Consider the following 22331-nt stretch of genomic DNA (forward strand, 5'->3'; position numbering starts at 1 on the left):
TTCATATATATACACAACCGGATATATTTGCCATTTATTTACCAGTTAGTGGTTTTCTATTCTGATGATGATATAGCCATATCATTGCATATGGTCTATGAATGAGAGAAGATAGAGATTTTCCTTTTGCTTTCCTATTGATTGTCTTACAGCCCACAGAGCTGTGCTGATTTTGTGGTTCCTTCCTAGGTATTAGCCATTCTACTCCCTGGCTTTAGACTGACTCTTTCCATTAATTTTGGTTCCATCAGTGGTTGATGAACCATTGGGACACCATACGTTAGTCAAAGGTCGTGACTGTTCCATTGATCTCCACAATTCAATAGAGGAGGGGTGAGCAGATTAGGGATGGGAATTAAAGGCAAAAGGCACAGACCCCTTTGCTACCATATTCTGGTCATGAACCAATTCAGGTAAGTATCGGTTCTACTGTAACACCTATGGCTAAGCCCACAAAGGCCTCTGCCTTTAAACAGATCCAATCCATCATTGTGAAAGATACTCCATGACCATAGGGAAGTTGGCAATGACCTAATATAAGGTTCTTACTGCCTCCAGATTTGTTTCTCAAAGACAGAATATTTATTTTATGTATATGGAAAGCTTTTGCAATAGAAGACAAAAGGCAAATATCAGTGGACTCCTTTTTGCTTCATAAAGAGTACCCAGTTGCTAATTCACCAATAAATATGACATCCATAATTAGGGTATCATCTGGTTTAAAATTGGTCAGGGTTGCATGCACAGAGATTAGCATAATGGTAGACACAAAAGCTGCTCTTTGTTCCTGTCCCCATTGGAAATTATCTGCCTTTCTAGTAACCCTACAGAGAGTTACAATAATTTGTAAATATGGTATGTGATTTCTCTCCTATACAAACATACCAATTAGGAGCTGTATCTGAGTTTGTTTCTGGGTGGTGGGATTGAAGGCTTGTGATATCATCACCTTGGTCACAGTAACTCTAGATTTTAGAAAACAACTAATTTATAGAGATCCACTGGGATTAAAGGCATGAGCTGACACGGCCCTGCTCAAATATTTAATTAAATTTGGAAAACAAATTTGAACTGCAGTAACCCTTAGAATATTCTTAAGACATTTAAATGTCTTAATTGTGTTTTTAATACCAAACAACAATATCCCTTTAGTTTTAGAGGAAAACTATGCGACAATCTACCATCTACCATTCTAACATGGAATTAAGATATGTGGCTTAAAAAGTAATTTTTTTTTTTCATTTCATGCCAGTAAGGCAAGTGTCCCTTTGGTAAATTATCATTTGAAAATGTATTTATTTTTTATTTTTTTCATGTCTCGTCAAGTGAAAGGTATTTTTTAGTCTTTATAGGTCAGTTTCCTGTAGAAATCCTCAAACAATATAGGCTGTTACCAAGACAATAGGTTGCTCTACACAAATTGATAGCAAAGCTCAATTGTTAAAACAACACTTCATTGAACGTGGAGAGGTTGAGCTTGTGCTTGTCTAGAACCTTCTTTCTCATCTTCTAGTGTTTGGTACAGGTATTACTCTGCAGGCTGCCAAGGGAGAAATAAAAACATGAATCCAACCACAAAATCTTTGATCTGTAATACTATCTTGCCTGAAAAGCATGATAGGGCAAAGGTGGCATAAAACTTAAGAGAGTAACCAATCGAGGTCTGACTTGACTTAAGGCCCAATTTACAAGAAAGAACGTCTGCCTCACACTGATTGAATAATCAAGAACCAGAGACTAGATAACTTAGAGATATATGTTAAACAAAATTCTCCTGTAAAAAAAAAAGCAATGCTAATATGATTCCTGATGATATCCTGCTATACTTATAGATCAGTTCCTTGCTCAGCCATCATCAGAGAAGCTTCCTCCTGCAGTAGATGGGGACAAACACAATGGCCAGACATTACACAGAAAAGAGAGCTTGGAACACACGGGTCTAAATGGCATGCTCCATCAAAGCCCTCCCCTCAGAGCTCAGGCAACTCTGTAGAAAATGTGTAAGAGTCAGACGGGATGGAGAACACAAGGAGAAGGCCATTTAAAACAACTGAGTAAGACTCATATAAACTCATAGAGAGATGGACGCAGCCAGCACAGGACTGGATTGGATCTGTACCAGGTCCCTTGCATATGTATTATACCGTTCAGTATAGTGTTTTTATGTCACACCTGAGGGGGTGAACGAGTGCATCTCTGATATTTGTGCCTGCATTTGAGGCTGTTTTCCTTTTGCTGGTTTGCCTTGTTTACTTTCCATGTGATGGTTTCTGTTTTCCCTTACTAACTTTTATTTTGTTATGTTTTGTTATTTATTTGAAACCTTTCTTTCCTTCTTTCCTTCCTTCCTTCCTTCCTTCCTTCCTTCCTTCCTTCCTTCCTTCCTTCCTTCCTTGTCTGTCTGTCTTTCTTTTTATTCTTCCTTTGTTCTTTCTTTTTGACTGTTTTAAATTGTTTATTGGGTGTGAATTTTACAAACTATTATGTGTATTAGGTATAGCAGTAGATCTGGAGAACATAGCAGCTTCCTCAGGCTGCAGGGCTAGAACCAGCAATAGTGTGACCTTTTCTTTTCTAATGAGAGACAGAGAGTGAATTTGAATAGGAGCAAAAGTTCAAAGGAACTAAGAGCAATAGAAAAAGAGGAGAATATAATCAGGATATATCATATAAGAAAAGTATCTAAACGGGAAAAATTAAAATAAAAACCTGTCTCCATCTTCCCTTCTCATGGGGATCTCAGTGCTGTCCTGAGCCAGGGAGACTAATTGTGCTAAGTGCACATGATAAGAATTCTACCAGGTTAAACATGCAGCTTTTCACATGCAACTGAATACAGGAGTCTCTTAAGTGTTTTTGTGGATTTCTCACAGAGGGAATCATCCTTGTACTGCTTTAATTTTATTTTGCATCTTGTAAGGGAAATTGAGGTGTAGATATTTTATGAAGACACACTCCTAAAATCTCCAGTTGCATGGGTTCTTAAGGACTGGGACTACATACAATTTATTTCTGCATTTTATAGTTTCCACATAGTCAATCAATGTCAAATATTTGATGGTTGTATATAAATAAGAATCATAGAGGTAACATGGACAGTAATATATACTTATAGAACTAATTTCTTTCTTAGGCAACAGGAGGCTCTGCTTGAATAACTTAAAAGAGATACGGGCATCCTTCTGCTATTTTCTCCATGTTCATCCATGAAAGAAACAAAACGGAGCTCATGTTGAAGTCTCCAGGCTGGTATAGCAGGAGCAAGTCAAGTGGGGTTTATAGTTTACATACTCATATCATTGACTTCTTTTATAGTGACAAAGACACAGCATTGTTTTGCCAGGGATGCATAGCTATCCAGTGCTTTCTTCCCTTTATTTTATGCTCAAAAAATGCTCCACTCTGTGAATTTAGGTCTATCAGAAATCTTCCTGCTAATTAGAAGAGTAACAGATCTGCGAATGAACATGACCTCGAATGTTGTTCTTTCTGATGTAGCAAGTCATGTCTCAAGTCTGGAATAATTTGGAAGTGTGAGAAATGCCTCAGAATGTTTGAGTACAAAATGCACTTCAAAGGTAAATTTAGTATTCAGAGATCATTATTCCAGATCCCCAGCTGTGAGAGAACAAGGCTGCCTGCAACTTCAGTGTTAACAGATGTCTGATAAATACTTACTACTAATAATGGAACTAGTAACCACAGTGCTGAAAATACTCTATAAGAACAGCCACACGTGAATTTCTCTATCCTTATTTATGGTTGTGCATCTTAATGGGTCTGTGTAAACTTAGAATGGATGGGCTGAATGAAGAAATTGAGAACCAAAACAACCCTTAAAATGGTGTACCTGGTGGGAGATTATTTTCATCACTTAAAAATCAGTATCTACACTGTTCATCTAGTCAAAGATTGGAGGAAAATATGCTTTTGAAAGCAAGCAAATATATTTTAAGTATGTTTTTTGTTGTCGTTTACTTGGAAAGGTACTGACATAAGATAGTGACTGATGTCTCCCGTAGCAGCAGCTTTCCCTAATGCTCCCTCACTGTCACCATGATTAGGAGTAAAGTGATTCATGCTTGTGTTTGGTCAAGGTTACATGTTTACTGGCCTTCTGGCTGAAAGACCTTAGTCAACTCATCTGTCCTACACACGTTTAGAAACTGAGATTTTTCTCCTTACAGTATTAGTAAAGTAAATGAATGATTTAACTCCATGTAACATTTAAAACATGAATAAAAATAGCATAAAGTGTTCATTCTATAACAAGAATTTCGAAAAAAATTTTACTGTGTATGCTTGTTATATCTGGTAGTATGTTATCTAGGTCCAGTTGTACACAAGTATGCACTTGAGACTTTAAAACTATTTAATAATACGTTTGGAGACATGGTTCAGGGGTTGAGAACCTGTATTACTGTTGCAGCAGACTCATGTCTAGGGCTGAGCACCCTCATTGGGTGACTAATGCCTTTGTCTAAATCCAGCTCTAGGGCACAGGCACTGAAGTGCACATACACAATGAAAAATTACTTAAATATTTAAACATAAATAATGAGATGGTGAGATAACTCGGGATAAAGATGACTTTTGCCAAGCCAGAGAACATTTGAGTTTGATCCTGGAAACTTGTGTGATAGAAGCAGACATCAGATTCCTGCTAGCTGTCCTTTTACATCTCCATGCACACTTGTGCACACAAAGCCAAGCATTAAAAAGTGTAAACCAACAACATGAGAGTCTTATAATTTTGTCAAATGTGTGTATTTTCGGTCACTGTTTCCTCAAGACCATCTTTATAGAACATTTACATATTAATAGATATCACAAGTAATAAAACACTACAAGAGCATGGACCTATGAATAAATGATATAACTTGTACAATGTCAGAAAGCTTATACCTTGTAGAGTAAGACTGACATCTAAAAGTCTCTAGAAGGAACTGTTTTCATCCTCCTGTAATATGCAGCCTCCATCACTTGAGATACACAATAAAATACACAATAAAATTGGAGAAGGTAGTCAAATTAAAGTTGCCCTTTCACCCACTAAAAACATATTATTATTTATTTCCAGGTTTCCATGAGGTTTTGAATTGCGTCAAAGACCTCAAATGAGAAAAGCCAGCCCACAGATCCAAGGTGAAAGTCATCTGGGGAAAAAAATTCCTTTGATCCTGGCATTTCAACTTGTGTTCTCATTTGTAAATGATAAAACAAGAAATGGGATAACATTTGAAATGTAAATAAAAAATGTCCAATAATAAAAAGAAATAAAATCACTATAAATCTACAAATTCCTCATAAGGTCACCCAGAATGACAGTGACCACCACACCACACCCTGGTACATCTAATTAAGCAGAAAGCTGTTCGTAAGAGCTGTTCTAGGACCAGCTCTGTGCAAGGAGGAAGTCAGTGCAGCTAGTGTAGAGCTACAGTTGAGAATTGCGAGGCTCCTTAAAAGACAGAGGGAGCTAATGGATGAAAGTTATTTTGATACTAATGTATTTCTAGTACTTATTTTAAAGATCTCAACATATAAAATCAATGTCACCATCAATATTAGAAAAATCCTAATTGCTCCCGTACAATTTAATTATCAAGAATCCCAGACTCAATGGTTTCCCATCTTCTGATGTCAGGTTGAGAGGAAAGATATGCTTAAAACTTTTTCTATCCCTGGAAATAACCTATAGATCTGTTGTTCAAATAAGAGCTCAGAAGGAAACTCTGAACTTTTTTTTTCTGTAAATTAACCTGTGAGTATATTATTTATCATGACATTTAGGGACTTTTGAAGACCTTGAAAGAAAATCTGTAAATTCTGACATTAATACACAGAAAAATCAATTTGATGAATGCGGGCTTGGGATTCATTTTATTTTAGGGTGAAAAATACATGTGAGATGTGGGTTTGGGAGTTTTATTAATCCTTTGATCCTTGGGTTGCAAAGGCTGACGCCCTTCCATTAGGCATTTCAGAAATTACAGTGACGGACAATCTGTCAGTAAGCCTCTGGCCATGGGCCTTTCCAGCAGCCTAGTGGCCCAGTGATCGATACAATATGACCTAGTGGAAGGCTCCTGCCAGGGCCGTCCTCACACTGTGACTGGAAAAGAATACAAATCTAGTCTGTCAGTTTTGTTGAACTGTTTTTCTTGTTTTGTCCTGAGATTTGATGTTTTCTGAGCATCCTGTAGTCTACCATGCCAGAACCTTATTTTGATTTTTTTATGCATTTATTCTGTGTAATACTATGTTATAGAGATTAAACAACTCAAATATCTTTATGGTCACAATGATTAGCAATGAAGTAAGTTAACTTCAGCTTGTTGGAGTCTAAGCAAAACTAGAAGCAGTCTAATGTCCGAATTCCTACATGTATTAAAGCCCATTCCTCTCAAAATTAAGGAAACAGTTCATCTTATAAACCGAACCTTTTCTTGGTATTTGGAATATCGCTTTTTTATACTGTGAGATTAATCTAATGATGCTGATAGATACAGCAATGACTTGTTTAATGAGATATTGATTCTTAGAATCAGAATGTGGCTAATGTCACATTTTCAGTCCACAGTAATGCTCCATTAACCTAATTAATATAATAACAATGGCTACAACTTTTAGAGTCAATAATTAATCATAATCAGCACTGTTCCCATCGTAGTCCATATATATCATGTGATTCTTTAGAAACCAGAGGGACTTTCCACACAAAGTAAACTGTTTCTTGTTGTGTCAGTGCTATAGCATGTTTGGATATGATGAGGTATTAAGATGGGCTGCATTTCATTTTAATAAGAATCTCTCTCTTGCTCCCTCCCCCTTCCTTTTACCACCTTTCCCTTCCACCCTACTCCTCTCTTCTCTTTGTACTCCTCTATTTCTCCCCTGATTTTTGTTGCCTTTAGTCTCTAAAACATCATTTTCTTTGTTCTAAAGTTTCTTTGTTCTAAGTAGTTCACTTCTTTGAGAAATGGATAGTTCTAAGTGACCCTCTAAGAATTTTTTTTTTTTTTTTGGTTCTGGGACTGAACCCAGGGCTTGCACTTCCTAGGCAAGTGCTCTACCACTGAGCTAAATCCCCAACCCGAAGAATTTTTATAAGAATTTTGTAAACATCTTATTTTGTGAGAATTTCAAGAAGAAAATGATTCATATACTACATTTTTCTATTAATAGTCACATGCCTGTAGCTTAAATTTTTCTCATATTTCATTCCTCTTATTGAGAAGTTTACTCTCAGTGATTGCTTCATCTTCCCCACCCAAAGTATTCCTTTGGAGCTCCTTGCATGAGTCAATTATGTCCGAATCCATTCATTCAAGTGAAAATGTATGGTGATAATAGCCCACTCAGACCTATAAGTGATGGTTCCCAGCTATCTCCATAATTTGCCATTTTATCACTATGCCTCCCTTCCCTCGATACCCTCCATGATCATGTACCTACATTCTTCCTTTCACTGTCTTCAGGGGAAGTTTTCTGAAAAGGACATGCTCTTATGCAAGCACTCAAATTAAGTCACTTTTCAAGCTTGCCAATCCATGGGAGGCTCAAATATTCTCTCTGTCCTTCCAAGTCACCAGGACCCACTCTTTGTCTAGGGCTGCACACCTTGTGGATTTTAGAAATCTCTTCTTCCCAACTCATTTCTTTTTTCTCTGAGCATACTACATACAGCTGAACTTTAAAATAAAACAAACTTCCCATGCCAAAAAAATCTCTTCAATCCCTTCTCTTTGCATGAAGAGTCCAGTACCGTCCTTCATCATTAGATGATGCAGTCTGTACTCCCTGTAATCTCAGTGCTCTTCTTCAGTTTGCATCTTTGTCTTTATCTCAAAAAGTCCCTTAGCTGAGGTGACACACTATTCGAAGCATATCACAGCATATCAGAAGGTGGAAAGAGGCTTCAAACAGATTAACAATATTTTATATGTACATGCAACTTAAAAAACTAGTTGTGTTTATTAAAATTTTTAGCATAGTTTAATCTAAAAGAATTCAAAAATAAATAGAGTGTTGGGGAAGTTTCTAGATAACAGGAATAGGTGGTTGTTATCTATAGTTCACTAGCTCAGTTCCATCAACCATACAAGCCTTCTCACTACAGCATCACCAAAATAAGACACTAGTTTCTTTCAGTATTCTTAAGTACGTAAGATGAATACCTGGAAAAAGGTAATATTGACTTGGTCTTCCATCAAAGATTTTAATTTTTCAAAACTTACAGTGTGTGTGTGTGTGTGTGTGTGCGTGTGTGTGTGTGTGTGTGTGTGTGTGTACAAGCAGGGGTGTGTGCACATGAACTCACAGGAGTCTGTTTCCCCCTTCCATACTTTGGGTCTTGAGGCTCTAACTTGAATCATTAGACTTGGTTGTAAGCACTCATAACTTTCAAGTCGTCTTGGTGATCTGTCCTCACAGACGTTAATGTAGAACTGTGCTACTTGGTTCAAAAGTTAAGTGGTCGAGTTGGAGGCTGGTTCTGCAACGACAGGGAGCTGGAAACAGCATTTTTCTTACAAGTTTATTTGAGTGCTAAGTAAGGATTTTGTTGTTGTTGTTCTCTCTAGGGATTTTTCAAGCAAGGGTTATATGCTGGCTTGTTTTCTTAGCTGAACTCAAGTGTCAATATCAGCGTAGAAAGAGAGACTGGTTTAATCACACAGTCCCCAGTAAAAACAAAATGAGGGACTTTTTTTTTCTTTTCTATTTTTTCTTCAGAGAGAGGGTAGTTTCATGTAGTCTCTGAAGATCCCATTTTACTGTACAACCTGTTCAACATTGAGGCTCCCAGTGCATCCCAGCCTCTTAGACTCACCATCTATGAAACTCTTTAAACCTCATTCTTAGCATTGGAAGGATAAAAACAATGATTCTAGCTATCACATGGACTGTTGACTAAAAGCAAAGGCCATAACATCTGTAAACCATTTCTCAAGGTACCTGCTACACAGAAAAAGTTTTCTGTGATTGTGGCAGAAGTGTGTGGTTTGGTGATTTACTTATAAAGCCGAGTTAAATACCCTTTTGTAACAGTTACATAATGCTGTCTTTCAATTAGTAGGATTTACTAAGCAGTGGATTCTTGTACTTTGATGCAAATCCCAGGAAAATGCAGAAGAAATCGAAGGCAGCTTTCATCTTCCTGCTATTAAGACAGCATCAGGTAGAAAGGGCACATAAGAAAAGCTACTTAGTTAAAGAATGCTTACTGTGCATCTGCTGGGTCACTCTTGATAAAAGCAAGATCCTAACTCCAGTGGAAGATACATTCCAGTGGGGAGACTGGCAACAGTCAATAGACTTAGTAATGACGTTCTTGTAAGAGAGCAGATTAAGAGACTAAGTGCAGTTTGAAATGTGGAGTTTGGTTATGCGAGAGAAGATGCTTTTTGAACTAATACTTGACTTAGAGACTCTTCTATGTAATTTACAGAATAGAAGCCTTAACGTCTGAGTATCAGATCTGCTCTCTCTGTGCTTTGGAATAAGTAAAGGATTCAAAAGATATTCCAAGTAGAGCATTACGGATGAAAAATAGCAAGGTAGATTTCTTAGTTCGTTTACATGGCCATTGAACAAACACTTCTTGCCTGCTTATCCAGCGTTTGTGTTAGCAACGTATTTGGTGTTAGCTAATAGTGAAGGATTTACACTTAAGTATTCAGAACGCCAGGGAACACTGCAGCTCTGGCACCAGCATTACTACTTCCTCTCTCACAGCTGTGGCAGAGGCTGTCCGCAGCTCATAACAAACTCACAGGGAACCTCAGAGTCCCTCTCAAAAGTCTTCTTCAGTCAGCTTTCGAGATGAAGCCTGTTTTCAGGACAGAGACTCTCTCTCACATCGAAAGCACAATTACTGCCAAGCATGACCTACCATTTGGGAACAGAGGTCCCATTTTCATCTGTCTTTTATATTTTAATTCTTTGTATCTTAAATTTGTCTCCAGGAGCCATGTGCCATAGTGATATTAGGCAATGAGCTGTTGTTGTTCACTGCAGATTACCGTTAACTGTTACTGAAGATACAGGATATACCCATATTCAGTGATTTGTACCATAGATCGAGGACAACAAAGAATAACCTTGCAATTAAGATCTGATTATTTGAACACAGTTTAATGTCCATGTGGCCTAGCATTATCACCCATCAGTTCGTCTGACCTTGCAATATTGTAATTTCTCTCTGATAATTCCAAACTCAGAAGGCTTCTGCCTCTTAAAGGATGTTTTCAGTATTGTTGTCTTGTGCATGGAATCCATAAATTGCTTCTTTCATCCTTATTGTATTGAATAAAGAGGCAAGCAGACCAACTCCTAAATGTACTTCCTAAGTGGCATGTTAAATTGCAGTGGTCCTATTCTCTGTAAATAATCATTTAAGACAGATAATGCAGTTTCATATTATTGATTCAGAAGCTTGAGCTTTTAAAGGACAATATGAAAAACGAAGTGTATGAAAGCCAATTGAGTTAGAAAGAGAAAAAAAGTTGCACCATCATTAAAAAACATCTCAAAAGAAACCAGAAAAAGAAGCTTTTTTCCAGGCTGAGATCAAGTATTCCATTTCAGGAAAAAAGGATTTACCATTGAAAAGCAAATTTTATTACATAAAGATCACATCTGTGAGGTGAACTAAGTCTCCATTGAAGCTCTTACCTTACTTCCTGTAAGCCAGACAATACTGCTCTAACCATGGAAGCAGGTGCCTGTGGCCTATATTTCCCAAGTCACACATGGCCTCTCTGTGTGGGAACAAATCCAGAAATTATTCTTTGTGAAGGCTGAAGGCAGGGTAGCGGAAGAACACTGGACAGTATTTAGGGAGAGACTGTATGATCCCAGTTGAATAGACTTGTAAGGAAAGACCAGGAAGAAGTAATTGCATCCTTGTGGGACTCATGGTGCTCAAGATATATGAACCAGAAGTACATTGTTAGTCAGCTAACAATGACACATACAAAAATATACTCTCAACTTGAAAGAAAGGGAAGGAGGAATGGAGGGTTCCATACATAGAAGAGAGAAAAAAGGGCTTAAGAAAGGGTGGCAGTCTAGCGCACTACTCACTGTACTGGGAGCCTGGAGTCTTCAAACCTGGTTTGACTCCTCTTATGAGATTTTTGTTTGTTTATTTGTCTGTTTTGTTTTGTTTTTTGAGGAGGAGTGTCATGTAATCCCAAGTCTTAGTTTTCCCTTTAGAACTGAAGAGTATGGATTCACTATCCTTTAAATCTGTCATTATATATGTGTCTATCTATCTGTCTACCTGTCTGCCTGTCTGTCTGCCTATCATCTATCTGTCTATCTATCTGTCTAGTTATATGTTTAAGGTTTACAGCAACCTTTTCCTTGCAGTCTGGTTATCACTCACAGCACACATTTGGAATACAGCTTTGTCAGGCTCTGAGGCTCTGTTATCTGATCACAGACATTTCATTATCAGGGACTATAAAAGGAATTTAAATGCTATATGCATTTGCTACTTCAGTGTTTTCAGCCACAGCATCATTTCATCCACTCTAGGATTTTCACACTACTGCTGGGGCTTTTCTTTTTTAATTTCTTTGTTTGGTTCTATAGTGCTTGTGATAAACAAAGGAATATAAGTTGATATAGACTGGGTTTTATAGCTATAATAAGAGATATATATGTATTCAGTGATGTCTATTTGAATTTTGTAATCAATAGAAAGAACAAAGAAGCAATGGCCATGCTACTCTGTTGCAGTAGGAGTTAAGGAAGGGAACTGTCTTTAATGATCAGAAAAGATTGATTTTTTTCAATCATTAAGCCGAATCACTAACACTTGAGTATGAAGACACACTGTCTGTGCCTCTAAACAAGTGTAGTAAAAGAAAATATCTCTATAAGGTTAATTGTGTTTTACATATAAAAAGATAGCTTTTTTTATTTTGGCAATTATATCGATAATCCAAGGCAACTGGAGAAAGCAATCTGAAGGGGAGGCGTGTGTTGTGAAGAATAATGCTCAGAGCATTGTTCATGAACATTCTTCAAAGCTTTCTTGTCACATCTGGCACCAATGCCACCATCAGTTTTGTATTTGCAGGTGGCTTTTTATAACATTCCTCTAGTGTATCAGCTCTAATTTTTTAATCATATTAATTTGAATTTTGCAAATGTAATTAACTACCAATTTAAGGAGGCTTAATATGAAACATTAAAAGGCATAAAAGAGTGGGCATAAGTTTATTTAGAATGACAACAGTTCAGCACTTAACACTTGATAGCTAAAAAAGGAAATCCGAGAGGAGAGAGAGAGAGAGAGAGAGAGAGAGAGAGAGAGAGAGAGAGAGAGAGATTTTGTATGGAGAAGTGTAGTGTCTTTAGTGTCTTCAGTGCCTGATGGATGTGGCAACACAAGGGGTGTAGTCTCATTTCTTCCTTCTGTAAGTCAGCATTACTTCTTTCTATGTTTGTTTATTTTATTTTGCTTCATTCTCTTGCAACATCTTTCTGAGCCACTGGAAGCCTAAAGTATTATAGCTTATAATCCAAGAGTGATACTGACTTGTTAGGGTTTTACTGCTGTGAACAGATACCATGACAAAGGCAACTCTTATACAAATAGCATTTAATTGGGGGTGGCTTGCATGTCCATAGGTTCAGTCCATTATCATCAAAGCAAGCATGATGCTGGAGGAACTGAGAGTTTTACATCTTCAGTTGAAGGCTGCTAGTGGAATACTAGATTCTAGACAGCTAAGATGAGGGTGTTAAAGCCCACACCCACAGTGACACACCTACTCCAACAGAGCCACTGCCTGGGCACTATTATCATACAAACTTCTCATCTTTATCAGGGATTTCGGATTCCTGATGGATTTTCCACCTGGGTCATGTGTGTGAGGTTTTAGTTTATTGTTTGGTGACTCATCACATAGTCAAGATTGACAGAACTACACAGATTGTAGCAATGAATCAGATACTGCTTTGCCTCTCAGTGGGTCACTCTTCCAACCAACCCCAGAGCCTCTGGATTTTGGAATGAAACACACAAACACACACCACACACACACACACAGACACAGACACAGACACACACACACACACACACACACACACACACACACACACGGGCATGCATGCGCCAGTTAATTTTGATATGTCTTGATTAGCTCAATAACTCGGCACTTTTAAGCCTTCCCTGCACTTAGTAAACACTCTCCTCTGATATACTTGAATTAATACCCAAATATACATTTTATCTTTGTTGCAGGTAACCCCATGGGGCTGTCTTACATTTATGCTACATTTTGTCCCTCTCATCCTCCTCTTCTTCATGGTGTGGTCCATCCTACAACCATCTCATGGCTCTTTCCCATCTCCCTCTCTATCCCAAGGCTGGGAATCCTAAAAGTCCCATCTGTGTCTACCCTGCCCAGTCACTGGCTGCTGGAATTTTTATTTACCAGTCAGAATCAATTGGTGGCAGGGTCTGTCAGTGTCTTAAGTGCAGACACTAGTGTAAGAAGTTTTGGGGACCAAAATTAACATTATAATATGTGCAGCATTAGGCCAAACACACTTTATTTCCCCTGTTTTATCCAATCGAAAAGGCTCTTTTCTCTCAGATATAAATTGAGCAAAACCATAACAAATACATAATTACAAAGTATGATGTACAATTAATATCCAGTCTCTCATATATGCCAATTAGTTAAAATACTCTACATCATATCCTAGCTAAAAAGCTAATAACTCTATACTTGAATTATATTCTGATTTTAGCTTGCATTACCATCTGAAAACCATCCTTTCAAATCTCTATTATCTCTCTCAATGCTAAACAACTTGATTATGAGACTATACCTAGGGCTGGAGAGATGGCTCAGCTGTTAAGAGCACCAAATGTTCTTCCATAGGTCCTGAGTTCAATTCCCAGCAATCACATGGTGGCTCATAACTATCTGTAAAGAGATCTGATCCACTGTTCTGGTGTATCTGAAGACAGCTACAGTGTACTTATATATAATAAATGAATAAATCTTTAAAAAAAGAGACTATATTTAGTCTTCAACCCTGTCAGAAACCCAAGAATGAACTAAATATTACCTGAATATATGGGACAGCATAAAACATAGCTTCCAAAATCTAAGCAAATTGTGGAAACAGCTGACTACCTAGTCAGCCCCTAATTTCATATAACTTTGGAGCATCTGTCTTCAGCCTTCTGGCCCAGAGCAATTTAGTAGATCTTGAATGAAGTAGGATAATGAAGGGCTAATTTGCTTTGTCTTGGCTGAACTTAACTGTCAACTATCCAGCACTGTGTATCCTTTCCTGGACAATAGTTTTTGTTTGTAGGTGAATATGGCTACTTTGGCATAACTTAAGCTACTCAGTATGAAGGTTTTGATGCTCAAATTCTTTTTTGAAATGGAGTGGGGAAGCTATCAGGAGCAGACATGTCTCATCTCATCAAATGATCCTTAATAATGGAATAACATTAAATGTCACATTCTGTGGATTTTTGATGTTTTTAAAGACTATGTAAAAGTATATCTGAACTGGTAAACCTTAACTACTCTTAGCCATTTCTACTTGAGTAATATTGAAAACTTTATTATAATTAAATCAGAATCTAATATAACCATAAATTTGCTATCTAGCCCTTAACTTGCATTACTTAATCATCCTACACAGTTTGTAATAGCAATTATTAGAAGAACTGGGTCTAAGCCTTGTAGTCTTAAATGATTTGCATAGGCACAATGCCTACCTAAGAGTAACAATATTAATCTCAAATTTTGTGTCAGTATAGAAATTTATACTAATGAAATCCTTAAATCTGTATCAAAATTAATTCTATACCAATGTAAGAAATTATAACTTCAATTTGCATCAAGTATATAGGTTTCTATCAATGTAAGATTATGGCTACACAATTCTTTTTTCAAGAAAAAATTAGTAATCTATTCCATCTTTTTCCTTTCTATTCAAAATTATGAACAATTCCAAATTATACCTTAAAATGGCAACCTATGTACAATTTATAAAATAACCATAACCAGACACCCAAACCCAAGGGATCAGAATGATAAATCTCCATGACTTCTTTCTGCAGAGTGGGAAGGACAAGACATTCTTTAAAGGGGTGGGAAGATGTAGAAAAATAAGAAAATTTGGTTAGACTTAAGAAAGGTAGCTTTAGCATCTGTCATCCATTCTCTGTATGCTCAGAAGGCTCAGAGTTTGACTGCAGTTTTGACTGGATCTGTCTGAAGGGTTTGATTGAAGAGAGATCATCTGGAGTCATCAATTATTCCTGAAGCTGTTTTGGAAGCAATTCTCTGGAAAAAGCTTCAGGAGGCAGGGGGCTGGTCATTTAAGCTTCCTGAAGATGAATCTTGCCAAAGCTGTGCATTCTGTACCATATGCATCTCGCAACCAAAATTTTAGTACAACTAAGATATCTGTATGGATCGTGCACGGTGCACATCAGTTACGGATGGAATTTTGTTCCTTCTTTGAGGAGGTCAAAAACAGCTGTGTTTTTTTTATTATTTAATTCGATCAATGGCTAATTATAATAAATCTTCATTCATGCCATATGAAGAATGGCATGATGAATCTCAAGGATTCCATAAACAACAAGATATATTATCAAAATTTAGAGTTTAGTGTAAAAATGGAAGTTAGTTGACCGGACAAACAGGGTGTCTAGAACTGCACTATGCATAGACAGTTATTTGGGGGTAACTGAGTGTTTGTGTTCCTACAAAGTGTTTGATGCCCCGGGCGACAGGGAATGGGGCAGTAAGTAAATCCAGGTAAAGTAATGAATATAAACCGTGGCTCAAGTGTGGGGACAACAGAGCATCTTTTCAGAAAGTTATCGTAAAAGCGTGGAAGCTAGGAGCATGGAGTAAAGAAATTTCTTTCACGTGTTGAGCCAACTGCTTAGACTATTAGTCACTCAGGGGAGAGAGGACCAAATGAGGCCAAAGCATCCAGACAGGAAAGCATAGCACATTATCTTCATGGAGTAAATCAGATCACCCTCTTCATCCTTTTCTTCAAACATTTGTGAATCTGAATAGCTTGGATGCCAGGATGCAGAATGCTGCTTCTAGAAACGACCTTCGATGCATGTAAACCCTGAAGAAATGTGAAGCGCAAATAGTATTAGAATTAAGGTTGTGATTATTATATTGCTATTGTTTGGCTGTAACATCAGACAGCCAACATCTGCACCGTTTCCTCCCTGAAGATGATGCTGAGCATAGCTGTGGCTAGGGACAATGACGATCTGGATGCTTGTAAAATCTGAAAACCGGGTGAGTGGGTGAGTAAAAGTCTTGCAGTGTGTCTCATTAAAACAGAGCTTTAAAGGCCCCATTACTTAAGCAAGTTGCCACTGTTAGTGCTATTATGTCCTTTCTCAGAAATGTTGTTGCTCCTAATTTGAAACAAGTGCTTTCTTTAGGGCTAATTAAACAGACGAATGACACCTCCCAGGACCTCATGGTTACTATGTTCCGTGCACAACAAAGTCAGAGATGCTGGGGATGGATGGCAGGAGATTTGTACTTACTTTCTAGAATTTGCCTTTATTTTTATTCATCATGTCTGTCTCTTTGTTGGCCAACATTTTTAGGTTAAATTTGTACTTCAAGACCTTAGGAACTGCAAGTTTATTATTTTTTCTCACCATCTAGGGAGGGACAATAAATACCATTTCTTTGTAGCAGGATGAGTGTGAAATGGGAAACATAATGAAAACCACTCTTTAGCATTCTTGAGGCTGAATGAATTGTTCTTAGAATCTTTATTTTATGAAAAGTTCTCTGATTATTTCTATATTGAGATCCAAAAGAGGCATATTTAGGCTGGAAACCTGAGCAGGCTTTGATTCACACAGAGTGACAATGACCTCAGTAATTATTTTCCCTCACAAGCAACTAATATCTTTTAATTCCAGTACAGTAGGAATTTAAAGGATTATGATATGGGTGACATTGTCCCGAAGCAGAGTGCTGCTGGATTGAGATTCACGTAGCTGGAAATCCTCAAGCAAACTTACTGGGCCTAATGTCTCCGAGACTTATATAACTACAGAACAAAGTTGGTAACAGCATCAACCATAGCCGAAATACTTCTAGATCATATGCGTTTGAAAGGATTCCACCTGATACTACACTCCAAATTCCATGTATCTTGATTTTTATATCAAGTCCTTTGACAACCCATCTGGTTCTCACAGACTCCATCAAGATAGAACAGTAGCACCCCACAAAATAGCAACTATTATTAGATCAAAGTGATATTGCATGTAATTAACATATTTAAAATAAATACCAAAGAGCATAATGCTTTGGAAAAACATCATCTGGTGATTTGTGAGACTTTCCATCCACCCTTCTTAATCATCCCTGATATTGGGCACTTATCTAACTTATACAAAAAGATTGGATATGCCTGTTAAATGTGTCTGTGCGGCTCTTACCTAGTATTTTGTGGCTCAGTTATACTCTTTGTATTACAAATGTTAATGTAATGATTTATTAGGTAAATTGAGTTTATTGACTCTTCTTTCACAGTATATAATGTTTTATTATTTAACTAAGGTCATACTAAGGACATCTTAAATCTTGACTAAAGACTAATTTTTATAGAGTAATTTTTAAGTATAGTGAGTTTGCCTCAAGATAGCATTGCAGAATGCTTTTCATTCTACAGACTGGCAAAGGCCCTTGCAATACCTTTGGGAAAACATGTTCTTTCATCAAAAAAGCCTTCCCACCCAAGGGACTCATCCCTTATCTCTGAATGATGGGATTGGACTAAGAGACCTTTAATGTCTCATTTAAGTGTGTGCCCATGTGTTTTAGAGGAAATGAATTTCCTCCCTGAAGACTAATAAGGAAGAGTGATGACTTCTGCTGCTAGACTTACCCACTCTCATCACAATAGGCAAAATATGGCAGTCTCTAGTAGTTTGAAGGTATCCTTACTTCTAGTCACCCTGGGAGAGCTGTAAGGGTGTCACTCGTGTAGTGGATGGGAATCACAGCTGGTATCTCTCCTGCGATGCTGGTTCAGACCCTTTTATTATAGCAGGTTGCTCACATGTACCACAGTTAAAGAATTCTTGTGAGGGTGGCATCGTTTTATCTATTTTGTGATGCTAAGAGTCTCCAAAGGAACAAACAGCATGGTCACTGTTATAGATAGGTTTCTGCATCCCTGTCGTTCTCTGTAATCACTGTTCTGTTGAGAATTTTTGTTGTTGTTGTTGTTGTTGTTGTGGTTGTTGTTGTTTTGTTGATTTACTCAGTTCCTCTAGGTCCTAAGCCTTCTCCTTACCTTGATTTGTCTAAGAGAAGGGAGGAATTTGACAGGCAATTTCTCACCCAGGGTAAGAATGTTATCTGTGGCTCTCTAGCACTGACTATGTTGTGTTTGCATGTTGCCTCTCCTATGATTGGATACCACAATGGTTTTCGTTATTGATACACTTGAAGCTAGTACCTGAGCACAAAGAACCATATCATCCTAAATTAGCTGTATATTAGTACAGACTTGGATTTGCTATTCAATTCACTGGGAGAAGGAGTTGGCAGTTACTAGAAGGCATACTGAGTGTCTCTCCATGAAGCTTCTTGGAATGTTTTGCTCCTTGAAACATCCAGAACAAGAGTGTGTGGTTTGGTATAAGATAGAGCTCTTTAAGGAAACAGCTGGGTAGGAGGTGGTGGTTATATGAGCTAAAAATCACCTGTCATGTCTCTCCAGTTTCTCAACAGTGTTTCCATTCCACTGCTTGACAAAGAGTGGGGCTCCCTTGTGTTCAGCTCAACCCCGCCTTTGAGCCTACATAAATTGTTTACTCTTCCACTTTGAGTCATCATCTAATATCCATGAACACAATTTCTATTTATTCAACAAAAAGTTAGTAGACATAACTGTCTGCCAGGCATTGGAAGTGCAATAGCAACCAAGACAGATTTCTCTCAGCACGAAGATCACATTTAAGGCAAAAGACAGATGGGAAATCAGCAAAGAGTCCTGGATTTGCAATATACTCTCAATCAGTGACAAAAAGTCAAAAGAGAAAAATGAAATGAGGCCAGGCCTTAGATATTCTCTTTAGATAGAATATTGAGGAAGCCCGTTTTGGAAATATAAAACTTACAGGTCAGATCCAGGGGTAAGAATATTTCAGAGTTGCAAAAGAAAAATCAAAATTTAAGAGATTAGCTGAATTTTCCCTATGTCAGGAGTGAGAGGCTCATGGAAAGGGCTAAACAACAAGAGAGGGTAAATGAGAAGCCATAAGGTTTGAGGACAGTAGGACCAAGGTCACAGAGGATTCTGAAGCTACAGTGGAATGTTAGAGGAAACCCTTGACTATTGGACAGTGACTGCAGAAGAGGCATAGCTTTACCAACTGGTGTACAGTTATAAACAAACAAGCAGAATCGTATCGCATTTGGAGAGGTAATATGATTGTGGTGGGAACAAGAAGCTATGCATGTGGGACTACATAGCATTAATTAGTGGTGAGCTATGACAGGAAAAGAAACAAAGCAGGGATACCTGTGTTGGCAAAAAGCAAAGGATGTTTTGAAAAAATAGGGTGAGGCCAAAGTGAAGAAATAAAGTAAGTAATTCTTCCTCAATGAAAGAACATTTTTTAAAAAAATGTATTTATTTCTTTTATATATGTGAGTACACCACAGCTGTCTTCAGACACACCAGAAGAGGGCATGGGATCCTGTTACAGATGGTTGTGAGCCACCATGTGGTTGCTAGTAATTGAACTCAGGGCCACAGAACCATCTCTCCAGCATCATGAAACAACATTTTTGAGAGAAGTATTATAGAAAGCAACTGAAGGATGGCAGGGAAAGCCTATTTTGCTGGACGTTGGGAACTGGGAGGAGATTAGAATGAAATTGGTTTAGATTCAGGAGAGTACCACAGGTACAGAAATGCATTTGGCTTTTATCGTAAGTCAGATGGAAGCTCATGGGTAAGCACAAGAGTGCCACAGACTGGATAGTAAAGATATGACTACTTAGAAAATGAACTAAACAGATGCCAAGGTGATGGAGAGTCTATGACAGTACTGCCCCAAAGAAAGCACAAAGCACACAAGAGTTAGCCTCAATGTAATTTTACACTTCTATAGTATTCACATAGAGGTCAAGCAAGTAAGTGAGCTTAATATTAGAAATCATATACTTATGATGATTAGTATACTTTATGTTGTTCTCCTATGAGGTATTTCCTACTGTGCATTTCATAAATAATATATCTAATTCTATCTTCCAAGTGCTTTGTAACTGCAGACAGTTATCTGTTCCAGGTATGGCCTTAGAGGACTGTGACAACAATCCCAACATCTGGTAGTAGCAAGGTGACTGATGAGTAGAGCTCAGATTCTGCGCACGCGCACACACACAGACACACAGACACAGACACAGACACACACACACACACACACACACACACACACACACACGCCATTTTATTTGTTTACATCTCAAATGATACTCCCTTCCTTGTTTCCCCTCAACAAATTTTCCATCTGGTTCTCCCTCTCCCCTTCCCTTTACCTCTATGAGGTGCTCCCCATGGGGATGAGCACAGAGAGCTAGAGGATCACTGACTGATCATGGGAACCCAAGAAGGAGCCAAGGGACATTAGAAAACAATCAAGGAAGTGTGCTTTTCAGAAATATACTGGATACAAATATGCTGAGTTGGTAAAATAATCAAATGAATAACATACTGCCATTAAGTCAAACCAGATAAAGACTGTAAACATAGTATAAAGTTGGGTTACATGGAATTAATATTTTAGCTTGATATAAGAAGTTTCAACGAATCCTGGCTGAAGTAGCTTAAAGAATAAAACTAGTAGAGAGTAAATAGAGAGGGCATGCAGACACTTCTACAAAAGATTCCTGAAGACAGCAAAGGGATGGGCTGAAGGCTGATAAAAGAAATTATGTAAATTTAAAAAGACTATCATATTTGCATATCAATGAGAATTATGCCTCAGTGAATAAAATGATAATGTATAGACAGTCAGTTTCTTCAGAGCTGTTTGTAAGTGGATGGGAAGAGAAATTAAGCATGCATATTGACAAAAGAGCTTTGCAAAGGAGCATGGGTATTTTGCTTTGTAGACAGTTACCTACTGGAAGCAGACTTCAGATGCTGGTGTACCTCAGCAAACTGTAATGAAAGGCATTTGTAGATGTTTTCTTATTACTACTGCAATCTTCTCAGTGATGTAGGATGCATGTTGAAAGGTCCAGTTTCCTCTGATAAGATGTAGGTAGGCAACTAAATGGAATTGGGCGTCAATATTGTTTGTGAAATGTGAGTAAAATAGTTGTCTCTGGGTGCTTAATAATGATTAAATTATATCATAGACAAAAATGTCAGCCTGGTGGTTACACCATCAATTAACATCAGCCAAGGTAACAATATGATATAAGTGGATTAACATGTGAATAGCATATTTCTCCTGGCTTTCAGAAAGACTTGCTTCAGCATAGGAAAGTGGTTATGAGCTAACATCAGCATGGAACGAAGAGGAATTAGCTTAGTCATGAAGCAGTGCATTTATAAGGGAAAATAGCTTACCTTATTTGTCATCTGGCCTTTGACTAGGAAGAACTCACCAAAATGATTTATCTTTAATTTTCTCCGTCCACCTGTTGAGTCAATCTTCCCCTACAGCTCAGCACAGCAGTGATCTACTGAACAAGGGGGATAAACAAATGTCAGCGCTCACACTCCTGTCATAGCTTAAGCGATGCAGGCATGGGAGATATCACCCTGATTAAAGTGTCAAGTGGCCCTTAATCACATTAAAATGAAATGTGACCTGAACGAAACCAGAAATGGGACATTCCTGTCACCTTTTCTCTTTTCCCCGTAGCAGCAATATCTCGCCTCTGTATTCAAGATAATGTGAGTGTCTATTTGCATTGTGCGGACAGTGAGATGACTTGCATTTGACAGATCTTATTATGCTAGAAATCAGTAGTTCTAAAATTAACAGAGGCTCTTAGTAAAAGTGATTATGCAATACTATTCCCGTGCTTGGACTGTTTACCAGGCAAATACTTTCCAGTTTCTTCTTCCCTTTTTTTCATTATGTATTTTTAAATTACATGATACTAAGAAGACATAGTATGAGGATATAAGTGGCAGACAAGTTAAACTCTTGACTTCCCACGTATGCTTGCTATTAGTTATCAGATCCTCAGAGCAGGAGACCACACTGAAACAATGGCTCAGACGCTGAGGTTCTTGGTGAAAAGAAC

At 37.8% G+C, this 22331-nt stretch overlaps 1 protein-coding gene across 2 annotated transcripts in view; it reads left to right on the forward strand.

Moving 5' to 3' along the window:
• Positions 1-22331, forward strand: part of LOC134483011 (igE-binding protein-like) — a 166365-nt gene that overhangs the window by 52630 nt on the left and 91404 nt on the right. The gene's annotated exons all lie outside the window — the stretch shown is intronic.

The sequence above is a fragment of the Rattus norvegicus genome, chromosome 18, assembly GCF_036323735.1.
Source record: "Rattus norvegicus strain BN/NHsdMcwi chromosome 18, GRCr8, whole genome shotgun sequence".
Classification (NCBI taxonomy): Eukaryota; Metazoa; Chordata; class Mammalia; order Rodentia; family Muridae; genus Rattus; species Rattus norvegicus.